Raw genomic sequence first — 25645 nt, 5'->3', positions numbered from 1 at the left:
ATAACATCTAAAAAAGTGCCTGCTGCTTTGATTGGCTTGTCCAGGAGCTGGGCCAGCACCTGCAAATATATATTGGCCTCCCATGTTTGTTATACTGCACAAGTCTCCAGGATTTGTGGTAGGGACAGGGTACAGCAGGGCAGTGCCTTCAGGACAGGAGGCTGCAGATGGAAACAGAGGGACTCCTCATCTCTTGGGTACTGTGGCTGCTCGTCTGGGTGCAGCTGTGCTGGGGTAAGTGCCTGTTCCCTAACCCATGGGCACAGCGCCAATGGGCAGCGGTGGGCTCATTGGGATCCCTCCTGAAACATTGAACCTTCCCACAGAGCCATGAGACAAGGGTCAGAAGTGCTCAAGTCAAGACCCTGTGTCCCTCTGGGTGAGAGAAGGGCATTGGTGTTTCCAGGGCTCCTGTGCTTCTGGCAGTCGGTGCCTGGGTGTTACAGGCATCTCATCCTTGCCACACTTTGGGGACATCCTGTTCCCCCCAGCTCTGTGGCCCCGGAGCTGGTGGTGGGTCAGCTGATGACTGCAGCACTCAGTGATTCTCAGGGCACAGCCAGCCCTGGGGTTCCCAGGAGGTTTTCTGTGCTATTCACTGCCCTGGGGTCAGGGTTGCCTGGCCCGAGGAGGGGCAGTTTGTGCCCCGCAGAGAGAAGGAAAGCAGAGTGCCTGTGCTCACCCTGCAGCAGAGAGGTGCCTTTTGCAGGGGCCACGTCCAAGGGCAGGGGCTGAGCTCTTCCCCATAGGTGAGGAGGGAATGAGGCTTGGGACTGATTGGGAGGCTTGGGAATGAGGCTTCCCCCAAGATGGGGATCATCTTGGTGTTCTCTGGGGACCTGTAAAGCCCTGAAGCAGATGAGTGGATTTATGGGAGATGGGTACCTCCCATCCATGGTGAGTGGGAACAGAGAAACTGGCCATCAAGAATGCAGAGGGGAGTGATCTCACACTCCAGGGCCTGGGACTCAGCCCTAGGACTCTACACAATCACTGTACTGGGTCTCGGTGCCCTCCTAACCGGCCCCATGTCTGTGTTTGAAGGTGCTGCGGAGGTGAGGCTGGAGGATGGAGACAGCCGCTGTGCTGGGAGAGTGGAGGTGAAACACCAGGGACAATGGGGGACTGTGTGTGATGATGACTGGGACATGGAAGATGTTGCTGTAGTTTGTAAGCAGCTAGGCTGTGGATCTGCTCTCCAAGCTCCTCAGTACGGATATTTTGGGTCAGGATCTGACCCAATTTGGCTGTACTCTGTAAGCTGTCAAGGCACTGAGAATACCTTGTCTGAGTGCACACATGACGACTGGACTAAAGCTTTCTGCACTCACGCTTTTGATGCTGGAGTGATTTGTTCAGGTAAGGTATCATCCAGTTCCTTACCTCTGGGCTCAGACCTGGGATCAGGGGACTAAACAGGCTGTGACCTGAAGGAGCAGTGCGTGGGTACCAACTCAGGCCCTGACATGACTACTCTCACTGTCCTTCTGCAGCTATTGCTGCTGCTCTCCCTGGGGAGAGCCCAACTGAGCCTACCATGGGGTACATAGACCCCATCAGGGTCTTTGGGGACCATCCCACCCTCAGGTGGTACCTCAGGCTGGGAGATGAACCCCCACCCTGCCCTACAGGGTCTCTTGGTCTCCATTGATCTCCTCAGATTCTTCCAGGACATTCCTGGCAGTGCTGGCTGTCCCTGTGCCCCAGACCTCAGGATGACTTGTTTGGCACCCCATGGCTGGCAAAACAGCACAAGATAGCACAGGCTCCTAGAGTCATTCCCCTCACAGACAGGAGTGCCTTGCTTGACCCAAAGGGACTTTACAGAATGAGCAAGAGCAGGACCTGGGGTAGAGAAGCAGGGTGATGAACAGGGCACCCCTCGTCCAGGGCCGCCCTGCAAGGACCACCCCCCGATGAGCTCGGCGTTGGTGTCTGCAGGGTCGCTGGCTACTCCCTCCCATCACCACAGGCTCATGCTGGTCCTTGTGGGTCTGTGTCACGGACACCCCCGACAGCGCAGGATACCCTGGGAACAGGGAGCAATTTGAGCTGCTCTGAGGCGATTCCCCAGTCCGGCTCCTGAGTTCTCTAGGGCTGAACAAGCTGCAGCAATCCTTAGCACTGTGGTGCTGGGGACTGGACCCCTGGGGCAGTCTCTGAGGCAGCAGCATTTACCTGAGAAGTGCCTGTAGGGTCTGTGCTATGGGTCTGTGATCCAGACAAGCTCCAGAGCTTGAATGTTGGAGGAGGTGCAGGGAGCCTTGAAGGGTCTGTGTCATCAAAAGCTACTGAGAGCTTCTGTTTGACATTAATGGGATCCTTTGGATGTGGCTGCCATGGTGTGTAACTGCCAGAAACTTGTGGCAACTCCCTGTCGTTGTGGGGTTTTTAATTTATTTATTTTTCCCCAGGATTTGTTCAGCTGGTTGGAGGAAACAGTCCCTGTTCAGGACGTGTGGTGATCAGAGATGGAGACCAGTGGAAAACAGTCTGTGACTTACACTTTAGTGTGAAAGCTGCAAATGTCATCTGTAGGGATCTGCAGTGTGGCGCTGCCCTGTCCATCCATGACGGAGCTCACTTTGGAGAAGGGGTCGGTCCCATCTGGGATGAGGAGCTGCAGTGTGTGGGGAATGAGCCCTTCCTCTCCTCCTGCCCCAGGAGGTCCCTCAGCAACCAGACCTGCAGCCATGCCAATGACGCTGGTGTCACCTGCACACGTGAGCATTTGGGGAGGAGGTGTGAAAAGCCACTCACAAGGTATATGCTAAGAGATAGGGGAGCAGGAAAGTGATCATGCTGAGCATGGTGTGAGTGAAGGAGGGATGGAGTTGTTGTCTGCAATCCTGCAGTGCTGGAAGCAAAGGAAATTGTATCTCTGTGGCATTTCTATCTTGGGATGATGAGCTAGAGCACGAAGTGATGCTCTCTAAAGACCCTCACTTCCTTTTGTAATATAGCCAGGATTCAGGCTGGTGAATGGCAGCACGGCATGTTCCGGGCGAGTGGAGATCGAAGTGGAGGGGACCTGGGGAACCCTCTGTGATTCTGGCTGGGACATCTCCGATGCCCATGTTCTCTGTCATCAACTTAACTGTGGATTTGCTGAGTCCATTCCTGCAGGAGGGCGCTTTGGGCGAGGATCAGGCCCTGTTTGGAGAGACACTTTCCACTGTAATGGGCCTGAATCCCATTTGGGGCAGTGCCCTGTGACTGCTCTGGGGGTGTCCCCATGCTTGCCTGACAACAATGCTGGTGTTTTTTGCTCAGGTGAGTTCAGGGAAAATGGATTAACTCATTTTGCCCCTCTTGTGTTACATGGAAATGCAAAGCAGGGGAGTGCCTGGTAGTGACAAACTGAATTTCCTGCTGGAGAAACTATGGATTCCCATGGAGGGGTTCAGAGAGCTTTGCCAGCTCTTTCAGAGCATGTTTCCTTGGGGGAGATGAGAACTGATCAGGGAGCAGGCATCTCTACTGCTCCAGCGCATCTGGTTCAGGCCTTGGGGCCACCACCAGGCCTGGGCTGCTCTGCTCTTTCCTGGGGAACAGGCCCAGGAGGGAACTGTGGGACACAGCTCCACTCCCTTCAGCTGTGAAAGATCCTCTGCTCCCTACCGCAGCCCATACCCCCATTCTAGATTAGAGTGCGCCCTACAGACCCTGACCCAACAGCCTGCAGAATCTGCCATGAGCATGCCCAGCAGGAGGAATCCCTGAGGTTGAGCAGCACCTTGGGTATGGGATTTGCCTTTGGTCCTTCTCAGTATGAACCTCAAACTTGTCCTGGTTTGTAAAGAAGGCCCTCATCCCTCTGGTTCTTGCTAAGGACACAAGCTCCACATCCCAGATTCACAGGGATGTAGAAAGGCAGAGCCGTCCCAGCAGGAGCCAGTCCCAGTTTGGAGATGGAGCAAGGCTACTGCTCATCCTGTCACCCAGGCCTTGTACAGGCCACCACTTCCTCCTGCCTAAGCTGCTCCGGGTTCATTATTAAGGACGTACCTGATGGCTCTGGGATTTGCCTTAACCTCCAATGCTTTCCCATTTCTGTCACTGAGATGGTGTTAGAACTCAGCAGGGTTTAGGGCCCGGAAAACAAAATCCCTTGGAGAACTCCCATCCTTGAGCTCCTCACTCTGAGCTGGGTATGGATAGGTGAGCTCCAGGGTGTCCAAAGGCATGAGAAATGGGAGACACAAGGCAGGGTGCAGGACATTTCGCCTCTCTCTGAGCAGGACTCTCTGGATCCCTGCATCTGGTGAGTGGAGAGAGCTGCTGTGACGGGTGAGTGGAGATGCCCCTGAACGGGACGTGGCTCCGAGTCTTGGATGACCAGTGGGACCTGAACGATGCCAGCGTGGTGTGCAGGCAGCTCCAGTGCGGAAAGGCAGAGCAAACCTACAACTCACGAAAGCCTGAGCGAGGGACGGGCCCCGTGGGGCTGAGAAGGGTCCACTGTGTAGGGAAGGAGCGTCACCTGACCCTCTGCAACACCTCCCTGCCTGCGGCAGCACCTGCAGGAATTGCCGAGGATGTGGGGGTGGTTTGCTCGGGTGAGTTGCTCTGACGGTCCCCAATGTGCTGTGCTCCCCAAGGCTGTGAGCCCCCGATAGCCAGGTTTCTCCTGGGTGCAGGGAGCCGGCGGGTCCGGCTGGTGCACAGGGCAGGGCGCTGTGCTAGGAGAGTGGAGATCTTCTACAACGGCACCTGGGGGACCGTCTGTGATGACTCCTGGGACCTACTGGACACCACCGTTGTTTGCCACCAGCTGGGCTGCGGGGTGGCTGTGAATTTCACTGGTTCTGCTCATTACGGGGAAGGCTCTGGGCAGATCTGGCTGGACGACGTGAACTGCTCTGGGGATGAAGCTGCTCTCTGGGACTGCCCGGCCAGGCCCTGGGGGTAGCACAACTGCAGACACAAAGAGGATGCAGGAGTCATCTGCTCAGGTCTGTGCAGGCAGCAGTGACGGGAGCCTGGTGCTTCCGGGTGTGGGAATGAGGGAGAAACTGGACATGGTGGACCTGGCCCGACTGTCCTAAGCCCCCTTCTTGCCTGGTCCTGGGGACACCCATGCACAGTCCTCACTGGACCTACTCAGGGCTATAGGGAGAGCACGGGTGTCCTCACAGATCAGGGGGGAGGGTAATGCTGCACATTTGACACCTGTCTGCTCGCTTGGTGAAACTGTTTTGTTGGCAGTGCCCTCTGACTATCTGAGTCCTCGAATGTCTAGAAGAGTCTCTGCTCCTTAGAATAACCCTTCCTACTCATGGATGCCATAGAATGTCCTGGGGAATTGTCAGGGATGCTTTAGGTTTCTGTCTCCTCATGCCAAGACCAGCTTGTTCCCCCCAGTTTTGTGTTTTTCTTTCCAGAGTCCATAGCCCTGAGGCTGGAGAACAGTGATGGCTGCTCTGGGCGCCTGCAAGTTTTGTACAATGGGACATGGGGGAGTGTTTGCTCCAACTCCATGACTCTGAGCACCGTGTCTCTGGTGTGTAAACAGCTGGACTGTGGAGATGGAGGATTCCTTGAAACAGGCCTGGCACATGGCAAGGTGTCTGGCCACACATGGCTGGATCATGTTGAGTGTGGGAAGAGGAACAGCTCCTTTTGGCAGTGCCCCTCTGATCCCTGGAACCCACACTCCTGTGGTGACCAACAAGAAGAGACCCACATCACCTGCAATGGTAATGCTGGAGCCACATGTGTGCAAAGCTCACAGCAGGTCTTGCTCCCTGTTCAGTAAGGCACACTGTTGAGAAGGGATCTGGAGTGGCTTTTACTTTCCATATCAGATCATTGTGCTGTCAGTGACACAAACACAACTTCAGCTCTCAGATACATGTCCATGAGCAATAGCTGCCCTGAGCTACCCCCATGGCCAACAAGGGAAAGAGGCACATGCAGCCCCCACATCATCTTGTTGGTCTCCTCTACCTCACCTTGGACACCTGTTGGAGGTGCCTGTTGCTCTCTGTTGTCCACAGACAGGGCCCAGACAATCACCTTTTAGCTTGGGAAGTCCGTGCAAAGCATTCCAATCATGGCCATGGTTTGCTGAGGGAAGAGGAAGGGGGAGAGAGGTCACAGTGCTGGTGGATCAAGGTTAGGTAGGAACCAGGACATGCCCAGGGCAGTGCTGGCACCAGAGCTCAGAACAGCCTCCCTCTGGGGACAGGCTTCTGCTCCTCTGTGACCCCAGGAAACTTTTGGGATGAGCAGCCAGGGTAACCCTGGAGCTCAGCACTATTATACACTGCATTATTGGGGGGTTCAGCTGTGTACATGAGCAGGGGGAGGTGTTAGGAGGTTCAAGCACGGGTCAGTCCTGATCCTGTCCACATGACCCCCATGAAGCAGCCCCTTCCTTCACTGTAGCATTTCCTTCTGCACAGGGAGATGACCAGAAACCCCTCCAGCCCTACCAGCAGAGTGCCCCAACTCTACGAGCTGCACAGGTAGCTGCTGCTCCCTGTGCCCTTCTTGCCTGGCCAGGCCCTCCCAGCTACCCCAGTGACATGGAGGGTTCTGTGTTTTCCAGAGAAGGAGAAGATTCGTGTCATGGAAGGAGAGGATGGCTGCTCAGGTAGAGTGGAGGTTTGGCACCGCAGCACCTGAGGGACGGTGTGCGATGACTCCTGGGACATGAAGGATGCTGAGGTGGCCTGCAGGCAGCTGGGCTGCGGCTCTGCCGTGTCTGCCCTGGGGGAGGCTGCGTTTGGAGAGGGGACGGGTCCCATCTGGCTGGACCAAGTGGAGTGCAGAGGGACGGAGTGGTCTCTCTGGGAATGCAAGGTGCAGTGTGGGAACAGCGGTGCCTGCCAGCACAAGGAAGATGCTGCTGTGAAGTGCTCCGGTGAGTGGCAGTGCTTGATCCCCTATTTTGGGGGCATGTTTTCCCAGCTGGGCTTTCCTAGGGCCCCAGAGCTGCTCAGAGCAAGGATGTCCCTACAGAGGTTGGGTACCTGGTGCCAGGTGGGGAGCAACTGTTGTGGGGTGGGGTGTCCTCAGGCCTCTACCTGTGGGGTTCTGCAGTCCCCCAGATGCCTGTCCTGGGCTGCCAGTGCTGTCCTCCCCATGGCCCAGAACAGAGAGCCCAGGGCCTGTCACAGGCATACAGAGAAGGACTGTTCTGATGGCACCTGGAGGGGGTATCCACAGGCACAGCCACATCTTTCTCCTTGCTCTGCAGCTGCACCCAGGATGACAACACAAGCCCCACGAGCAGGTAACCTGCCCTCCTCCCTGGGTTGAGTCTCCCTGGGGCCAGTCTGTGACCTGCAGCCTGAGGGAAGGGGCCTGTGCTGGGGTGCAGGGCCCCAGAGAGGAGGCCCGGGGTGGGATCAAGTGGCTTTGTGGAGGGCTGTGAGTCACCCAGCAGTGTGAGAGCTGCCCCATGACCCAGCACAGGGCCCCCCAGCCCTGCCATGTGTGAGGGGTCAGGACTGTGGTGTCCCTGGGCCCCCACATGCCCCAGGCAAGGACCTGCCTCATCCATGTCGCTGCCCATGCAGATCCTGCCCAGAGGCATGTGAGGGAGACCGGGGGAGTCTCCGTGCCTCTTGTCATCTGCATCATCCTGGGGGCCCTGCTCTGCCTGCTCCTGGCCCTCCTGACAGGGCAAGTGCAAAGAGCCAGGACTCAGCGCAGAGGTGGGTCCTTCCTCAGCAGTGCCAGGGTGGATGATGCTTCTTGGCAGCCCTGTGGTGGCTGTGGGGCATGTGTGAGGGCACAGAGGGGTCTGGAGTTAGGGTGCTGCCTCCTGCCTTAATCACTGTTCCTTCACTGTTTGTGGGACACCCACAAACAGGAGTTTTAGGAGCGCTGATGCAGGAGGAGATGGTGATAGAGGAGGAAAGAAAAGGCAGCAAGGGGCTGGGGGAGATGGGAGCAGCAGGGTACCTACAAGGACGCTGCAGGCTGTGCTCTGGACAGCGCTGAGGGAAGGCTGTGGGGCAGGAGTGGTGCCCAGAGGAGCTCAGGTCAGGGAGTCTCTCAGAGTGGGAGTTGGTCCCTGGGCTGCTCCCTCTGTCCTGTCCTGTTCACCCATGTCAGGGCAGGGCCATGTTATGGATCCATCTGGCAAAGAGCAAGGAGCTCCCTGAGGAGAGAAACTGTGGGAGCTGCTTTCTTGCCAGAGCAGGGACTGACTCAGGACCAAAAGGGGCATTGTGGGGTGACTCTGAAGAGACAACATGAGGTGACATTGCCCCAGACCATCTCTATAGGGGTGTCGCTGTCAAAGGGGATCTGGCAGTGGTGCCTGGGCAGAGCAGTGAGTCTGGGCTGTTGGGTCAGTGCTGGTCTGGCCAGGGTGGAAGGGCTGGATGCCCACATCGGGGTCCTTCTCCTCTCTCCAAGTGCCTGTGCTGATCCTGCCCATGTCCTCAGACTCCAGGAGGTCTTTGGAGCCCTTCTCTGAGACTGTGTACCAGGAGATCGACTACAGCCAAGTGTGGGAGAAGCAGGCGAGGTTCAGTCCTCCAGGTCTGTGTGGTGGGTTCTGGGAGGGAGCACATTGCAGGGCCCTTTGCACTAGCCCTAACCCACAATGGGATGGTATCAGTTCTCAGGCCAACCATCCCCTCAGTGCTGGGCTCAGGTGAGGAGCTTCTTCCCCACCAGCTCTGCCCATCCCTGCCCGAGGCACGGTTCCTCCCTGCGTGCCTTGCTGTACTCATAGGTTATTACCCAGCAGGTAAGGGAAGGGGGTGGCCAGGGCAGTTCTAAAAGGCCCTTGGAGATGGGGCTTGTCCCATGGGAGCAGAACAAGCCCTGAGCCCTCTTCCCCACGCAGTCCCTGCTAGGTGGGTCCCCATCCCCAGCAGGGATGACCCTGATAACACTCACTGCTCCTCTTGCCAGGCTCCTCTTCAGCGGGCTCCCTGACCAAGCTGCAGCCCGAGCCCAGGGACAGTGAGGAGCATCCTGGGTAGGCACCAGGTAATGGGCAGGGAGGCAGAGGAAGGGTTGGTCTCTCCTCCCCATAGCTGTGTCACTGTCACCACTGGGATGGGGAGGAATTGCCTTCAGGAATGATTCTGGAGTTATGCAGTGTGGGCAAGAATTGGACATGTCCCGTTGAGCTCGGTGCCTGAATGGGGCCTTATTGGGCTGGACTTGTCCCTGCCTCCATCAGGCTCTGAGGTTGTCCCAGGGAGTCTCCAGCACTGGGGCAGACTCCAGCTCTGCTGTCCCTGTGGCAGGGGGTGAGGGCGCCTCACTGCCTCACACACACTCCCATAACCCTGGATCCAGGATGCTGGATTTTTGTGGCCCTGTCAACACCAGCGTCTTTGCCCTTTGTTCCTGCATGTCCTTCCTTCCTCTGCTCTGTGGGAGGGCTCCTGTCATCACCAGCTCCTCTCTCCTTTCAGAGGTCCCTGTCCTGCCCAGAGGTGACCCAGCAGATGGCAATGACGATGACAGAGAAGTATCTGACCCTGAGGAGGATCTTGTTCCTGGGCAGCAAGACTGGGAAGCACCCAGGGAAGCAGAGAAGGGTGAATGGCTTGAGGAGGCACAGAGAGATGAGGTGGAAATGCAGCTTCTGGCTCCTGGGATGCTGTCCCCAGTGCCAGGAGAGTGGCAGCAGCCTGAGAGCCTGACCTCCTGGCATGGGGAGGGAACCTGCCCCAGAGGCTTTCCTGGTGAGCAGACTGGGGTGAGAAAAGGGGTCTGAAGGTCTCAGGCAGTGAGAGGAGAGGGAGGAAGGGGATTTACAGCCTAGAAGGAGCATGTGTGTGGGGCAAACTGCAATGTACTGGCCTTGCTGCTTTCAGCAGAGGAGCCTGCACTGCTGGGGATGTGATGGAGCCCTCAGGGCAATCAGAGCTGCCCCATCTTCTCCCTTCACAGACATGGGGTACGGTGATGCTAAAGAGGCGTCTCCAGTGCATCCCCACAAGGACACCAAGGCTGTGAGACTGGACTCTGGCACCAGACCGTCCCTGAACCCAGGTCTGGGAGAGCCCATCACTGCCATGAAGTTGGGTGCAGCTTGGAGAGCCATGAGGGACAGACACTGCTCTCCCTTCTGCCACTAGTAGCCGAAAGAGCTGGGCATTTCCCCTTTTATCATTTCTGTACTTTTATCCCATGCATTGCGATTTGTTCTTATTAAGACCATGTGGGAGTTTGATCCAGAGATGATGCTTCCATCCCCAGGATTTGGATGTCTCCCAAAGGCTGAGCAGGGAGGGTGAAGGACCACAAACCAATGGGGAGACAGGCCCTGCTCCTCCAAGAGCCTGTGATCTCTGGGGTGTAGGAATAGTGATGAGCCCTGATGTGCCCAACTGAAGGATATTTCTGCTGGCAGGGACATAGAATCATAGAATCATTAAGGTTGGAAGGGACCTTTAGACATCATCTAGTTGAACCCCCGTGCACACACAGGGTCACCTAGAGCATGCGATACAGGACTGCGTCCAAGAGAGTTTTGAAGATCTCCAGAGAAGGAGATTCCACAACCTCTCTTGGCAACCTGTTCCAGTGCTGTATCACCCTGTCAAGATTTTTTTCCTGGTTTCCTGTGGAACTGTTGGTGCTTCAGTTTTTGGCTGTCTCCTCTTGTCCTATGGCTGGCCACCACTGAAAAGAGGTTGGCCCCATCCTCCTCACTTCTTCCCTGAAGGTATTTACATACAGTGACCAGTTCCCCTCTCAGCCTTCTGTTCTTCAGGCTGAGCAGGTCTGCAGAGTCCTGTTATGTCCCTCTGAGCAGGATGGGTCCAGTCTCCTCGCCCCCACTTGCTCTTTTTCTGGGCTACCCTGGGCTACCCTGGTCCCCAGGACAGGGGCCACCTCAGAGCTGCAGCACAGAGCTGCACAGAGCCCTGAGCGCTGGGCTGCAGCCCCATAGCAGTGAGCCTGGAGGTGACAGCGGGCCCTGAACACATATTTCCATGGCCGAGAAGATGTCATGTCTATCCCTAAAACAGCTGCCCATGGGAGCTGAGGCAAGATGCCTGTTCCTTGGCTGGGCTTTAAGCAGCTGCTCCCCAGTGCGAATTGGTGAGAAACCTATCCTGTGGGAACTGAGCAGGGAGGAGGGTTTGATGGTTGTGCAGCATGTGACACCCAAACTGCCTCCCTCCTCCATCCAGGGGTCTCTGCAACTTGCTGGCCCTTCCTGAGGGGGTCCTACACACTGATGGGCAAGTGAGGGCTCAGGAGAAGCACACAAAACCCGCTTCATTCTTTAACCCAGCTCATTTCCTTTCTTGCACTAAGCTGATGCCTGAAATACTCAGAGAGATACTGCTGGAATAGTTAAAAAGGAGCCAAACACACCTATTCCTGTGTTTCTATCATTATCTATATAATAGATACATGAATATGTAAAAGATGAGGCATCTGTGGCTAAACTGTCAGTTTCTGACAGTTGCTTTTTTCCCCTGCTTTAATTTTCCTTCCCTGCACTGCAGTTAACTATGTTCCCTACATCTTGTTTTGCATATTTTTCTTTCCTTTTTTTTCTGCCTGCCCATCACACTACCACTTGTGCATCCATCTTCCACTCATGTACTGGTCTCAGCCTTCTCAGCCACTGAAGCCATGTGGCTGCCACCAGCTCTCTCTGCCTCACTGCCCCAGCACAGCTCACCTCTCCTGGCAATGGGCACCATCAGTCACGAGACAAATTGAGACGTCTCTGCTCAGGGTCTAGGGTCTCTCTGGAGGCAGCAGAGGATAACGCCCCAGCCCCAGCACCCTCTCCCATGGCAGCATCTCTCCACTGGTTGCTCCTCCAGCCCCAGGAGGTACTGAGGAACTTTGGGGGACCCTAGAGGAGGTGCTGTGGACCTCACCAAGGACCACATGTGCCAGAAGAGCAGACATCACCACCTGATAACATCCCTGGTGATAACACCCAAGCAGGGGTCTGTGTGGGAGGTCACTCAGGCTTGGGAAGTAGCATACACGACACAGGGCTCTGCAGCTACAGGGGGTTGGAGTTCACATCAACTTAACTGGCTTACTCTCTTTTATAGCCAGTCAAAGCAGTGCCAGCCCACAGGTACCCAAAGGTTGTAGGGCCTCAGCCAATAATACGAGCACATCAGCAGTAACCTAGAAGTCAGCTCACAATACTGCTCAGTAGATTACAACAGGCCCATTCATAGGTCCTTCTGTGGGGAATTCCACAGCACCTAAATGTTTATGGTGAGTCCTTGGAGTCACTTCTCCTTGGTCAGGACAGTGTCACTTCTGTGTCATTACTTGTCAGTCATCGGCCCTAAATTTCTCCATAGAGACATCCTAGGAGCCATAGAAAATTGTTGCCTCAAAGGAGCACCTGAGAAGCAATTTTTCTCCCAAGGGTGGAAGGAATCCTCAGGATCATGGGGTGACAAATGCCCAGCTGGTTGGGCTTAAAGCAAAAGGAGGGAGGAGGAGGGAAACAAATCCACAAAAATGGTTCAGTTGGATTCAGAGCAGGATAGTTTTACCATTGCTGTGCAATTGCGAGGATACAGTGAATTACATTGAAGCCTCAAAAAGAAAATCTGTAACTTTTTAAAAATACATGATCTTTTATCTATCTATATGAAAATTATGTTTCATTCCACTAAAGTTTTCCTTGCTTCCAGCATGCTCTTCAGTATGGGACTGAGTCACCACAGGAGGAGAAGTTTGGCACTCCTCAGGCAGCATCCACCTCTCAGGGCCTGCTTCACTTTCCCATCCTTGAGCCTGTAGAAGGAGGATTGAGAGAGGGTCCCTGACAGTGGTCAGTGGAACTGCCCAGCTCAGAGGCCTGTGATCAGTGGTCATGCAGAAGCGAAGAAAACTACTGCATCGTGGACTATATTAGGAGTTTCGCCAGCAGCTCAGAGGAGGTCATCCTTCCCCCTCTACTCAGCACTGCTGAGTCCACATCTGGAGTGCTGTGTCAAGTCCCAGGCGCCCCAGTGTAAAAGAGACATGCATGTGCTGGAGCAAGTCCAGGTAAGGGACACAAGGATCGTTGGGGGACTGGAGCATCAGTCACATCAGGAGAGTCTAAGAGAGCTGGGATTCTTCATTCTGGAGAAGAGAAGGACCCGGGGTGTCTTACCAAAGTAATTATCTCATGGATGGCAGTAAAGAAAATGGAGCCAGACTCTTCTCAAAGGTATCCAGGGACAGAGCAAGAGGAAAGAGACACAACCTGAAATACAAGAAAATCCTTTTAAACTTAAGAGGGAACTTTTCTACAGTGAGGGTAATTGAACATTGAAACAAGATGCCCAGGGAGGTTGTGGCATCTCCATGTTTGAAGATTTTTAAAACCAAAGTGGAAATGGTCTTAAGCAAGCTGCTGAAGTTGACCCTGCTTTGCACAGGGTGGTTGGACCAGGTGGTCTCCAGATCGTCTCATTTCCACCTCAAACATTCTACAATTCTACAAATCCCCTCCAGACAATATTAGGCATAGATGCATGAAAATATCTAACACCTAATAGGCCTTGACAGGCCTATCCAGCAAAAAGTATCTGCAATGGCCTTGCTGAAGTCAGAGTAACCCAGTTATGCAAGGAAGGTATCCTTTGTAAAAGAATGAACTCTCTGTGCCACTAGAGCTTCCGTTTCTGCAGTAATTCATGCCCTCTTGCCACTTCTCACATTCTGATCATCCATATGGCTGTAGTTCAGGGAAAGACAAGTCTTTCACAGACAGAGGTATCTAAACTCTGTAACTGCCTCACTTGAGCAGAGTTCAAATCAGCACAGTCTGGCACTCTGTTGCTCTGTCTTCTCTCCCACTGCTATAGGAATAAAATTGCTCTGAATTGAACCTAAATTGTATTCTGGTTATTCCATGGCAATAGGTATTTTAGGGACTATCTGGGATACCTTGTATCTTTGGTTAAACATCAGCTCATTGGACTGGAAAGACTATATCAGATAAGGAATGGAAACCAAGGAGAAAAACAACAACAAAAAGTCAGGCATTGAAATTTCTATGATGACTCTTAAACTTTGAGCAATTATTGATATACCTCATATGAGTAAATACATCTTTCATGTGTATTCCTTTTTGGAACGCCTATACTTCAACTGGATGAAATCAAACTAAAGATGATGCCTGAGTGCTTTGTCCTTATATTCTCCAATGCTATAAAGGAGCTACTAGTAAAGAAAAATATTTTGATTTTTTTTTTTTTGGTTCACACACACTGTCATTTCAAAAGTGGTACAGACTCACACTAATTGTGGGTCAGTATATCACAGAAATCACAGACTTGACTTTTCCACTTTTCATTTCTTTTTATCAAAAGGGGAATATTTGATATTTCAAAATGCATTTATGAGTACTTCGGAAAAAAAAAGGATATTTACATTATTGCATGTTTGTTCTTCATCACAGTGAAAGTGACCCAGGACAAGTAATGGCTTTCTTAGTCCTCTCATGGCCCTACTGCCATCATCCTGTCATCCTGTGCCTCTAGCAATCTCTTCTAGATCCTTCCACCTAATGGATGTGCAGGCAGATGCCTCGGCTCTGGCTCAGGATGGACGCAACTGAAGAGGGCATGAAGAACTAGAGGCTATAAGAAATCAGTGGACACTGCAGGTAAGAGAATGAGGCAGAGGGAATAAAAAGGGCCATTGGCTGTATCACATATATGTATTATGTTTGGATCTCAGGTATGACTTCAGTTCCAAAGATCTTGACACAGTGCAAAAGAGGCGACCCCATCATCTCAGTGTCATCCCCTTTCACCTGCCTTTCCCTCTCCCATCCTCTTGACAATCCAGAAATATTAAAATTGGGTACACAGGGAGTAAAAGTGGGACAAATGAAAGAAAATATTTAGAACAGAACTGTTGGTTCCAAGGAGGATAAAATTGGAGCTGAGGGGAGTGTAAAAGCCAGCAGCATGTGATTCATCAGCTCCAGTCCTGCCCTTCTCCCATGGCAGTCTTTGCAGTTTTGCGGTGAGCGGGTTTACTGGCTAAGAAGGAGCCATGTGAGTAAGGAGAGGATCACAGGAGAGGGGAGCGCCTGCTTCTGCAACTGGCACAGGGTTACAGCAGCTGCAGGAGGTCCTGAAGCCAAAGGCACACCAAGGGACCAAAGCTGCACGTTGTTCCTATTTGCTGACCTGATGGTCCACTAGGTGGTCACACTGCTGAGAAGAGCCTTAAACTGAGATCGACTGAAGCGAAAGGGTGACTAAAAACTGAGTGAGGAAGGGATGTCCTAAGATCGAAGGAAAAAAAAAAAAAAGGAAACAAATTAAAAATGTGAAAGATAAATGTGATGTGAAAGAAAGAACACCGAAGAGAAAGAAGCGGGAATTCAGGGAACTGTGCCTAGGGATGGACAAAGAGCCAGTCAAGAGCGTGGGGGTGAGGATTACCCAGCAGAACAACAGGGGTGGATTTGTAGTGCCTGTCTCCTATGAAGCACCTGAAGCAGAGCAGCACCTACAAAACCCGTGGAGCTCAATGCAAAAATCATCCTGTTCCCCAGATAGATGCTCAGAGGCTGGAAAAAGTGGCAATGACATAGTGAATGGTGTCCTCAGGGTGACCACCAGGGCTTTGTGAGGGGGGTGGCATTGTGCCCACAAGGCCATTGTGACAGGGAGGTCCCCATGGTGACTGTGTCCCCAGAGCCCCAGGGGTCCTCACTTTGAGGAGAGCAGCTTGACCAGGAGGAAGCAATTCCCTTTGGTGCCAGAGCCAAAGGGCCTCAGGAGATTGTGCTAGACATAGCAAAGGAAGAGCAGGAGAACGCCTGCTCCCAGCCCACAGATGGGTCCCTGGCATGCAGGACACCAGGATTTAGGTGATCAAGGGTAGAGGGAGACAGAGGCTGCAGAGATGGAACCCACATGGAGAGTATGAGGCTGGAGGGGAAGGAGATCTGGGTGAAGGCAGCCCAGCAGGAGATCCTCTCATAAATGGACGTTTCTTCCTGGCCATGGCCATTTTCTCTCAGGCAAAGCACACGGACCTGGGTGCTCCAAGGCCCCACATGGACCCTCTGAGCTCTGTGCTGAGGGGCAGAGAGCAGGTCTGGGCCTGTGCTTGGTGACGACCTTCTCTCTGACTCTCTCTGGGGATAGATTCTCCATGGCTCTGGGATGTTTCTCCAGTGTTGGACCACCCTTGGGCTTCAAATGCATTTTGCGTGCTCTGATGGGAACTTTCCCTGCTGCAGTTTGTGTCTCTGCCCTTTGTCCTGTCCCCAGGCACCTCTGGGTAGGTTCTAGTTCCATCCTCTCCTCATCTTCTCTTTAGACAGCTGCAGCTGCAGGCAGCAGCAAAATCCCCCTGTGCCTTCACCTGGCTGCACAGACACAGCACCTTTGGCCTCCCCTCAGACAACCTGTGCTCCAGCTCCCAACCACCTCAGGTGGCTCCGCTGGGCTCCCATCAATGCTGCCCAAGGGCAGTCCTCTTGATGCAGCCAAAAAAACCTCCCAGCTTTAATTATGCTGTCCTGGGTGCAGAACTTTACAAGTGTGCTGAGAATCCCCTCAGAGCAGGGATAGCACAAAGCCTTTTCCACATGCCTCCCTCAGCTGGTCTTGGTCTCCTTGCTTGTCATCACTGGCATGGTTGCCTACCTGCAGTCCTCTTTCCTCTCCTCCCCAGGTCTGAATCTGGCGGTGGCTGTTCTGTACTCAGTGGTGCCTCCAGCAGTGAACCCCCTCATCTATAGGGGAACAGCCAGTTCAAGGATGCTCTGAGGACAGTGTCAGCTCTAAAAAACATCCCGTTTTCATCCACTCAGCATTCCCAACATAAGGCATTAAATCTATGTGTTATTTTTTTTCTTAATTTTCTCTCATATTAATGTTAAAAGATAAAAATATCCTGCTTTATGCCAACTGTCCTCAGTAGTCCCTCTTGAGTCTGACCCTGAGAATTTTTCAAGCAGGAAATCAGGCTTCCTCCTTCTTCGGCAGAGATGGTCCAACCTGCTATCTATCTAAAATATCTCTCTGAAGGTTCCTGCAGATTCCAGGAGAAAGTGGACTTCATCTTGGACTTAATGAACATACAATCAAGGAGAATGTTTTATTTTTCAGTGCCTAGGAACTCACCTTCCCGCTAATAACAGCATTAAAGAGGGGCTCTTGCACCTCCTTCTACACACACATTATGGATGGCACCTGCGTGGCCCCAATGTGGGGATCTGAACATGTCCGTGAAACCAGGAGTCCTGAGTCTCTGGGACAGGAAAGCCCTGTCCCTCCAGAGTCGGGCACAGGACCTGGTGTGGGGGCTGCCTGGCCTCCCTGACCCCCTGTCACAGCCCCACACTGAGCTGCTGGGGCACGGTGCTCACCAGGGACTCGCAATAGCCTGCTGCCTTCTGCCTCTGCCATCCACCTTGGTCCCCAGGGCTGGCACTGGGTGCTCTTTGGCTCTCCCAGTCTCCCTGAAGAATATTCCAGTTTGCCCTAACCTAATCTGCCTTAATCTGGAGACTGTTATGAATGGAGCAGAATCTCCTTTGGAGAGCAAAACCAGGCACCCGGGCTCCTGGCCTTGCCCTGCACCAGACTGAATGTGTGGGAGATGCTGCCAGGGAGAGGTCACATGTGTGGTCACCGGCTGCAGAGGAGGCACCTGGGGACACACACACAGAAAAACACACATGTGAAGGGCAGTTTTGCTGAATGCATTTATTGATCATTTGGGGAAAATGGCCCAGATCTCCCAGGCATTTGATCCAGGGACAGGGACAATCATCTCCTCAAACCACTGGGGGGGACATGACAGGGGTCATCCACAGTGCCAGTCTTCAAGGACAGGTCGCAGAATATGACTCCAAAGTCTTCTGGGAGGAGAGGTAACCATCCTACCAGGACCCTCTGAAAATCTAGGGAAAAGAGAGAGGAATTGGTTCCCCCGTAGGCCTCAGGGCAGGGCTGAGCTCTCCTGGCTCCATTCAAAATCCAGAGCTTTTGCTGTTCCATACACTGACCCTGGAGGTCTGTGCAGACCACTGAGCCCTGCCTCATCCTTACAGTGGCCCTTGGGATTCATACAGTGCTCAGAGCCCAGATCCGAGGCTGCACAGTGACTCTGGCAGGTCTGTGTGGCCCCACTGTGCACAGAGGAAGGGCTGGGATGGCTTTGCACAAGTCAGCCCTGGGACATATCATGGACAGACCTCTCTGTCCTTCCACCTCAACCCATGTCCTCTCCACCACAGATGGTCCTGGGATCCCCCAAGGTCAGGGATTACTTTTACTGCTGTGTATATCCCAAAGCTGCTCACCCAGGCCTCACAGGTTGCAGCAAGCGACAACTTGGCATCCACAGGCTGTGGAGAAAGGGAGTGTTAGGGATACACTGGGGTATCCTCAGCAGCGTGGCCACCCAGTTGACCATCAGGTCAGCAGACAGGAATACTCTCCTTCCAAATAAAGACTGACAACTTGCAGCATGGTTCCCTCACTGTGGCTTTGGCTTCAGGACCTCCTGCAGCTGCTGTAACCCTGTGCCAGTCACAGAAGCAGGTGCTCCCCTCTCCTGTGATCCTCTCCTTACTCACAGAGCTGTCTTAGCCAGAAAACCCTCTCATCACAAAACTGCAAGGATTGCCATGGGAGAAGGGCAGGACTGGAGCTGATGAACCACATGCTGCTGACTTTTACACTCCCTCCAGCTCCAGTTATATCCTCCTTGAAAAAAACAGCCTTGTCCTAAATATTTTCTTTCACTGCTCTCACTTCTACTCCCTGGGTACTCAAGTATAATATTTCTCATACTGTTAGCAAGGTAACCTCTAACCCATATGGTGTTTCTGATAAGGTTACCTTGGTGGCGCTGGTGCTGCAAGAGTCTGCATCCCAAAAGCTCCCCAATACAGCAATTATCTGTGAAGACTGTCCTTTTCTTCTGTAACTGTCCCTTAGCCACCTCTGAAATCCAACCGTCCCTCACAGGGCAGTCTGTATTCTGTCAGGTTCTCATTCTCTTACTTGCAGTGTCCAGTGGTTTCTTATACCCTCTAGTTCTTAATCTCCTGTTCAGCTATGTCCACCCTGAGCCAGAGTTGGGGCATCTGCCTGCACACCCTAATTATGCTTTGTGGGTTCAGCTGTGGACCACGGTGGGAAGCCAGGACCACCACATCCTTCACTGTGGTGCAGGAGGACCCAGCCCAGAGAAAGACAACTGTGTTTTGAGCTTTCCTCAACAGTCCTTGGACACTGTTCCCAAAGTTTCCAGCTGAATTTCCTGAGATGATTTTTGAAAATTCCTTGTGTAAACATGCACTGTTAGCCTATGTCTCAGCCTTAAGAAGAGGTGTAAAATTAATTAATATAAATAAATATTAATTTATAATTAATATTTATTTATAATAGTTGTTTGTACCCATGACACAGTTCATGCTCTGTCGTGTCACCCTACAAACCAAAGAGCACAAATCTCTTGAGGCACCTGTATGTAATAGCTTCATAGAGATCTGTGTGATGTGATAAATCATGCATAATTAGAACGGCCTTCATGAAAAGCATCATGCCTGGGGAAAAAGCGCAAGTTTTGCATGGTCAATGGCTTCCTTCAAGGCCCACTTTCACAGCCTTCTTTCTGAGAGGGTAGATGAAGGGGTTTACAAAGAGGACACGGCCCTTGAGGGAGAGGGCGGAGCCCGCAGGGAGGAAGGAGGGAGAGGCAGGTGAGTGTCAGAGCAATGGCGCACTGATTGTGAGGTCACCTCTGGGGTGCAGCCTGATTGGCCAGCAGCAGGCAGGCAGGCGGGTGGGCACTGTGATGTCATCAAGGGCAGGAGAAAGGCCCAGCAGAGAGGAGAGCTCCTGGAGATGGGAGAGGCAGAGGCAGGTCAAGATGGCCTGGCTGGGAGATGGTTGCTGAGGTCACCTCTGTTGCAGCACTCTGATTGGGCAGCAGGCAGGCAGGCACTGTGAGGTCATGAAGCGGGTCAGAAAACCTTCCCCATGGAAAGGAGAGCTGAGGGGGAGGGGAGAGGTGGGCTACAGCAACATGTTGAGGATGTCGATTGTGAGGTGAGTTCCTTCCTTCAGCCAGATTGGTCCTTTGTAGCTGAGAGCATTGTGAGGTGATCAAGAGCATTAGGAAAGTCCCCCTGTCTCCAACTGAAAGGATTGGTCAGGGGGATGGGAGAGGGAAAGGCAGGTAAAGGGGGATGACACTAAGATGATGGGGTCACTTCTTTTGCACTGTGTCCAAACCTTTGGAACTGAAGTTATAGCTGGGATACAAGGATAACACATAGAACTAATATAGCTCTGTATCAACAGGAACGCATTGTTCATGTTCTGGATGGATTAAAAAGGACTACGGGCCAGCTGGATTGTCAGGGTGCACTGAAACAACCTGTGACAGAGACTGCGGTCATCAATTGGAGGGCAACGAATAACCCTCTTCAAAAGGTTTGAATTACCCATGTGGGCATTACCCTATGTGAAAATTCCCAATAAACTCAAATTTTTAAAATGATGCTCTGTGCATGAATGTCTTTGGGCTCTGTTTGGTGCCAAGCATAGAAATTTGGGTACAAGGGTGGAGGTCTGGTTTGGGCCTGGCAAACATGTGGGGACCCAAATGTCTGTCTGTATTTTGTCATTCTTTGACCATGAAATTTAATCTCCATATGAGGAAGAACTTCTTTACTGTGAGGGTGACAGAGCCCTGGAACAGGCTGCCCAGAGAGGTTGTGGAGATACTTCTCTGGAGATCTTCAAAACCCACCTGGACGCTACCCTGTGTCATGTGATCTAAGGGTCCCTGGTTGAGCAGCGGGGTTGGACTAGATGATCTCTAGATGTCCCTCGCAATCTTAACCATTCTGTAATTCTGTCTGATTCGATGTGTGGCCCATGTCCATGAGTGTGAGCGTGAACAGACCCTGGCAAATGGAAGAGCCCTGTGCTGGGACACGTGTTCCTGCAGGCTCCGGGCATGCAATGGGAAGGCTGCTCTGGGGTGGATGGTGCCAGCACAAAGGTGCCTCCTGGGAAGCCCTGTGGCCACAGCCTCCGGCCTGCCCACATGAGTGTGGTCTCCTCCTGAGCAGACCATCCTCTGACAGTGGGCTCATGCAGGCTGCTTCCCTGATGCTGGGCTCTGACCCATGCTGGGGTGATGGAGAAGAGTAAAGTGCCTGTCCTGTGCTCCCTCCCTGCCAGCTCTGCTTCCTGCATGTCTTGTGTTTTTCCCTTCCCTCCTTTTCCTAGCATCACATGAGGGGAGATTCCTCTGTGGGGAGATGTGGCATTGTTCGTATGTGGGATAATTTGGAAGCTTTGGGAAAAGTTGAGGAAAGCTATGGCATAAATGCCAAGGCCCAGCGTGTGTAAGAGCAGTCTTGCCTTTGGGTATGTCTCGGCGTTGTGTGGCAGCACAGACAAATGGAGGCAGTCCAGGAGGGATCCTGGCAGTGATTTAGCAAACATGCAGGGCAGTCTATCAGAGGAGCAGGGTCAGAGAGCCCAAGAAGCAGCGGCTGAACCAGAGAGTGCAGATAGGTTGTCTGCAGGTTGGGGGAAAATACAAGGCAGCTCTGCCCTGGGATGAGGGGCAAAGCCAAGAGTTTGTGAGGATCTGTGAGGAACAGGGGCAAACCCACACATGTTCATTTCTATGCAGATGAGCTCCATATTTGCAATAGGATCTTCTCAGGTGCACTCCCTCCATGACTGGAGAAGAAAATGGGCAGCAATTGTTCACTGTTTGTTCAGAGCCATTCCTGCTAGGACATGTTGAGCTCTCTTGCCTGCAGCCTCTTGCCCTGCTCAGTTCCCATCCACACTAGACACTGGGGAGCTGCAGTCACAAGGTCTAAAAGCCATGTGCAGGTTGGCCGTGGCTGAACAGAGCAGCTTTTGTGGCTGAGGGAATTGAAAAGGAAAGGAGCTCTTGGTTGGAGCAGCCAGAAGAGCATTGTGGTGGCTGCCAAGCAGCTATTGGGTTTTTGGAGTGAAGTGCAGTGTCACTCATCCCCACCACCACTCGTTCTGTGACAGTAGCTAGCAGCCCTCCCTGGGGAGCAGTACTTGATCTAACATCAGTTCAACTTCATCAAAGATCTGGATGAAGGAACAGAAGGCACTCTGATCAGCCTTGCAGCATCAGCAAGTTTGCTAATGATTCAAGACTAGGAGGAGTGGCTGAAACCACAGAGGGCTGTGCTGCCATTCAGAGAGACCTGCACAGGCTGGAGAGATGGCCAGAGAGGAAGCTCACGAATTTCAGAATGGGAGGGGCAGGGTCCTGCACCTAGGGAGAAATAACCTCATCGGTGCCAACTGGCTGGAAAAGAGCTCTTCGTAGAGGGATCTGGGGGTCCTGGTGGACAACAGGCTGACCATGAGCCAGCAATGTGCTCTTGTGGCCAGGAAGGCTAATGGTATCTAGAAGTGCATTAGGAAGAGTGTTGCTAGCAAGTTGAGGGATCCTCCCCCACTACTCAATTCTGCTGAGGCCACCTCTGGAATACTGTGTCTGGTTCTGGGCTCCTCGGGATCAGAGGGACATGGGACTACTGGAGTAAAGCTATGAAGATGCTGAGGAGACTGGAGCATCTCTCCTATGAAGAAAGGTTGGGAGAGCTGGATCTGTTCAGCCTGGAGAAGAGAAGACTAATTGGGGATCTCATCAGCATGCACAAATATCTTAAGGGTGGGTGTCAAGAGGATGGAGCCACACTATTTTCAGTGCTGCCCAGTGATAAGATGAGAAGCAATGGGCACAAACCAAAACACAGGAAATTCCATCGGGACATGAGGAAAAACTTCTTACTTCTTTCCTGTGAGAGTAACAAAGCACTGGGACAGATTTCCAGTTGTGGAGTCTCCCTTGAGGATATTCAAAAGGCCCTTGGACGCAATCCTGCTCAACAAGCTCTAGGTGACCCTTCCTGAGCATAAAGGTTGGACTAAGTGATCTCCAGAGGTCCCTTCCAACCTCAACAATTCAGTGATTCCTTGTGTTATTCTGTGTTTGTGTGTTGGCAATTGACATTTCATCTCCAGCCACTATAACGGGACCTTTGCGAAGGGAATCAGATTTAGATATCTGTTACTCACACATCAGCTTTGGCAAGAGGAATGCCACTACCTGTGAGTTTGCAGAATGCACAAGAGAGATCTGAATCCCATTCCACCACAAGGCCTTGAAATCTGGCATGAGATGCTGAGATTGACTCACCTGAAGGATGGATAAATGAACTCAATGCATGTCCCCATCTAAGCTTGCTATATAGTTAAGAGGTGGGAATAGGGCCTCCCAGAGTGGGAAAGTTCCACCTTTCCTAGATAATCATCCTCCGATGACACAACTCCTAATGCTGGCTTCAGTCTGTCTTTGTTCTTCAGAGGGAGGCCATTGATAATTAGTTTAGACTGCTTCAATGACTATTTCCCAGGAGGAGGAGGAGGCAGCAAAAGGAGAAATCAAGTCATGCCTCCAGCTGTGCCACTCTTCTGAGCATGGCGAGGCTCCTGAGATGGAACTCATGGCAACCTGGCAGCAGTGTGTCCAGAAGAAGCTCCTGCAAAGAGCAGCAGAGCTGCAGGCATTTCCTACAGGTGACAATTTGAGACAAGCAAGATGAGCGAGACAAGTGAGACAGAAAGAAGTTAAAAGATGTTTAGAGGTGGGAGGAGGTCTGAGAGCTCTGTGGTGGAGAAATCTTCATAGCCCCCAACACAGTAAGTCTCTCCCTTGCCAGGCAATGACATGAGATACCCTGAGGAGTCCTCTAAAGCTACCACATCCCACGGCCGATAGCATCTGCCTGGACAGCTGTCCCCATTTCCCTGGTGCGAAGCAGGAGGTGTTCGGAGCAGGGATTCCTTGCCACACTGTCAGAGTGTCCCATCCATCCTAGGGTGCTGTGTGGCTGAGGTAGTGACTCTGCTGCCTGCAAGGGTCAACACTCAGCCTGCCTGGGGACTCCAGGGAGAAGCTCTGGCTGGAAGGAGAGAACCCCTGCAGGGCAGGTCCATTCTCCATTTGAGAAGGATCTCGTACTTCTCAATGCCCTCTGTCTCTCCCTGTCCCTTCCTCCTTCAGCAGAAATATCATGGTATTGCTCTGTGTTTCCCACTTGCACATGCTGCTCCTGTTCTTGCCCTGGGACTGTCTGGCCAGGGTGGGCTTCAGATGCAGTTCAGACACCCACCCTACAGATCCTGAGATCATCTGAGGATGGTGGCAGAGTTTACTGATGTGCACTTTGGTACTCAATTCCTCTGTGTTCAGTGGTGTCATTTCTTTCTGGGATAACATGTGCAAAGGTCCTGTACCTCAGACGTGCAAGCAGAGGTTAGCTGTGAACAATGTGGATGGACAGGGAGCTCTCCTCACTCTGCATTAACACCATGAGAGTCCTTTTGCTCTTAGGAATCACAGTGGTTCACTGAGTGCTGGAGCAATCCAGATGATTTCCATATTCTCTCAGCATACACAGCACAAAATGGAGCTGAAGCCATGGAGCTCAGTGACATTTTTTTCTGAGATGGAAAGAGATAAACAGTTTGCTGCAGGGAAGGGAGTTATGAGAAAGTTCTGCTCATGGCAGTCTTCACTAACTTGTCTACATCTCTTCTCCCTTGGACAGTCCCCCTCAGTGCTGCAAGACAGCAAATGTCCAACATCAGCTCCTTCAATGACATTCTCTACCTGACATTCGCGGACACACGGGAGCTGCAGCTCTTGCACTTTGCAGTGTTTCTGTGCATCTACCTGTTTGCCCTCCTGGGCAATGGCCTCATCACCACAGCCATAGTCTATGACCACCACCTCCACACCCCCAAGTACTTCTTCCTTCTCAACCTCTCTGTCCTGGATATTGGCTCCATCTCCACTACTGTTCCCAAATTCATGGCCAGTTCTCTGTGGGATACCAGGGCCATTTCCTACTTGGGCTGTGCTGCCCAGGTCTTTTTCCTCATTTTTCCTGCTTTCAGCAAAATGTTCTCTTTTCACTGTCATGGTCTATGACCGCTTTGCGGCCATCTGCAGACCTTTGCACTATGGGACCCTCATAAGCAGCAGAGCTTGTGTCAAAATGGCAGCAGCTGCCTGGGGCAGTGGTTTCCTCAGTGCTCTCCTGCACACTGCCAACACATTTTCACTACCACTCTGCAAAGGCAATGTTGTGGAGCAGTTCTTCTGTCAAGTTTCCCAGCTCCTCAAGCTCTCCTGCTCGGGACTCCTACCTCAGGGAAGCTGCTATTATGATATTTAGTCTTTGTTTAGGATTTGGATGCTTTGTTTTTGCTGTGCTATCCTACGTGCAGATCTTCACTGCTGTGCTGAGTATCCCCTCTGAGCAGGGTTTACACAAAGCCTTTTCCATGTGCCTCCCTCACCTGGCCATAATCTCCCTTTCTCTCAGCACCCTCATGATTGCCTACCTCAAGCCCCACTCCATCTCCTCCCTATCCATGGATCTGGGGGTGGCTGTTCTCTACGCAGTGGTGCCTCCAGCAGTGAACAAGAATCTCACGGTTATGCTGAGAAAATTGCTTCAGCAGGTTCAATGTGAGCACCCCTAAGTGTCCCGTGTGCATCTCCTCCTCATTCCCAGGGTAGCTGGCATCAAGGCTGTTGTTCATTTCTTACTTACTTTTCTCTGTTACATTGCTATTGCAATTGCTACATTTCCCATACTTCAACTTTAAAA

The 25645-nt window shown here is 52.4% G+C and overlaps 2 pseudogenes; both read left to right on the top strand.

Annotated features, from left to right (window-relative positions):
• LOC104581145 (coiled-coil domain-containing protein 81-like) overlaps positions 1-25645 on the top strand; it is a 272002-nt pseudogene that overhangs the window by 56570 nt on the left and 189787 nt on the right.
• Positions 168-25517, top strand: LOC148594877 (scavenger receptor cysteine-rich domain-containing protein SCART1-like; annotated as a pseudogene).

The sequence above is a fragment of the Tinamus guttatus genome, unplaced genomic scaffold (genome assembly GCF_059628265.1).
Source record: "Tinamus guttatus ecotype Peru unplaced genomic scaffold, ASM5962826v1 Tinamus_guttatus_pri_ptg000190l, whole genome shotgun sequence".
NCBI lineage: Eukaryota > Metazoa > Chordata > Aves > Tinamiformes > Tinamidae > Tinamus > Tinamus guttatus.
Note: the sequence above shows the minus strand (reverse complement) of the source record. Positions and strands in the feature narration are given on the sequence as shown.